Here is a 2,251-nt window from a genome sequence, read left to right as displayed (position 1 = left end):
ATTTTATGTCATTTACTCATCTTTGTAAACCCTAAGCTACTAGTTCTCTACAAATAGGACCTTTTGCTATTGTATTAGACACTTGGTAGCTATCTTTGAGTAGTCTTATGCTATCTTAGATCATGGGGGCTGGCCTCTCGGCCATGCCTAGACCTTGTTCTTATGTATTTTCAACGATGGAGTTTCTACACACCATAGATTAAGGTATGGAGCTCTGCTGTACCTCGAATATTAATGCAATTACTATTGTTCTTCTATTCAATTCAGCTTATTCTTGTTCCAAGATATCACTTGTTCCTCAACTTGATGAAGGTGATGATCCATGACACTCATCATCATTCTCACCTATGAACGTGTGCCTGACAACCACCTCCGTTCTACCTTAGATTGAGTGGATATCTCGTGACAGAGCGCGTTGAACATTTTCACTGAGAGGACGGGACTGTAGCCATTGACAATGGTGATGCCCAACATACAGCTTGCCATGGAAAGGAGTAAGAAGGATTGGATGAAGACAGTAGGAAAGCAGAGAGACGGAAGGGACAAAGCATCTCCATACGCTTATCTGAAATTCTCACCAATGAATTGCATAAGTATCTCTATCTTTATTTTATGCTTTATTCATAAATCATTCATAACCATTTGAATCTGCCAGACTGAGATTTACAAGATGACCATAGCTTGCTTCATACCAACAATCTCCGTGGGATCGACCCTTACTCGCGTAAGGTTTATTACTTGGACGACCCAGTGCACTTGCTAGTTAGTTGTGCGAAGTTGTGATAAAGAGTTGAGATTGCAATTGAGCGTACCATGTTGATGGCGCAATTTATGATCACAATTTTGTGCACCACTCATGAAATCCAGGAACATAGAGTCGAGCTTGAACCCTCACTAGGAGCGTATATGCACTCTAGTCACTCAGGTGTATAGGGTAATTGATGAGCGGATAATTTATACGCTTTTTGGCATTGTTTTTAGGTAGTTTTTAGCATGATCTAGTTACTTTTAGGGATGTTTTTATTAGTTTTATGATAAATTCACATTTCTAGACTTTGCTATGAGTTTGTGTGTTTTTCTGTGATTTCAGGTATTTTCTGGCTGAAATTGAGGAACCTGAGCAAAACTCTGACAAGAGGCTGACAAAGGACTGCTGATGCTGTTAGAATCTAACCTCCCTGCACTCAAAATGAATTTTCTGGAGATACAGAACTCCAAATAGCGCGCTCTTAACAGCGTTAGAAAGTAGACATCTAGAGCTTTCCAGCAATATATAATAGTCCATACTTTATTCTAGATTTGATGACGTAAACCGGCGCTCAACGCCAGTTCTATGCTGCATTCTGGAGTCAAACGCCAGAAACATGTCACAAACCAGAGTTGAACGCCCAAAACACGTTACAACTTGGCGTTCAACTCCAAGAGAAGCCTCAGCTCGTGGATAGATCAAGCTCAGCCCAAGCACATACCAAGTGGGCCCCGAAAGTGGATTTATGCATCAATTACTTACCTATGTAAACCCTAGTAGCTAGTTTAGTATAAATAGAACTTTTAACTAGTCTATGAGACATCGTGGTTAGCTTGGTTCGATACTTTTTCTTTTGATCATTCGGTCTTGTGACCACGTTTGGGGGCTGGCCATTTGGCCATGCCTGGACCTATCACTTATGTATTTTCAACGGTGGAGTTTCTACACACCATAGATTAAGGATGTGGAGCTCTGCTGTACCTCAAGTTTCAATGCAATTACTACTATTTTCTATTCAATTCGATTTATTCCTGTTCTAAGATATTTGTTGCACTTCAACTTGATGAATGTGATGATCCATGACACTCATCATCATTCTCACCTATGAACGCGCGTGACTGACAACCACTTCCGTTCTACCTTAGACCGGGCGCATATCTCTTGGATTCCTTGATTAGAATCTTCGTGGTATAAGCTAGAATTGATGGCGGCATTCATGGGAATCCGGAAAGTCTAACCTTGTCTGTGGTATTCCGAGTAGGATTCCGGGATTGAATGACTGCGACGAGCTTCAAACTCCTGAAGGCTGTGCGTTAGTGACAGACACAAAAGAATCACGGGATTCTATTCCAACCTGATTGAGAACCGACAGATGATTAGCTGTGCTGTGACAGAGCATTTGGACCATTTTCACTGAGAGATTTTACATAAGTATTTCTATCCTATTTTATTTATCTTTTAATTATCTAATCCAATCACATTTGAATCAGCCTGACTGAGATC

The sequence above is a fragment of the Arachis duranensis genome, chromosome 1, assembly GCF_000817695.3.
Source record: "Arachis duranensis cultivar V14167 chromosome 1, aradu.V14167.gnm2.J7QH, whole genome shotgun sequence".
NCBI classification, from domain to species: Eukaryota; Viridiplantae; Streptophyta; class Magnoliopsida; order Fabales; family Fabaceae; genus Arachis; species Arachis duranensis.
The sequence above is the reverse complement of the archived record's forward strand: the minus strand, read 5'-3'. Positions refer to the sequence as shown.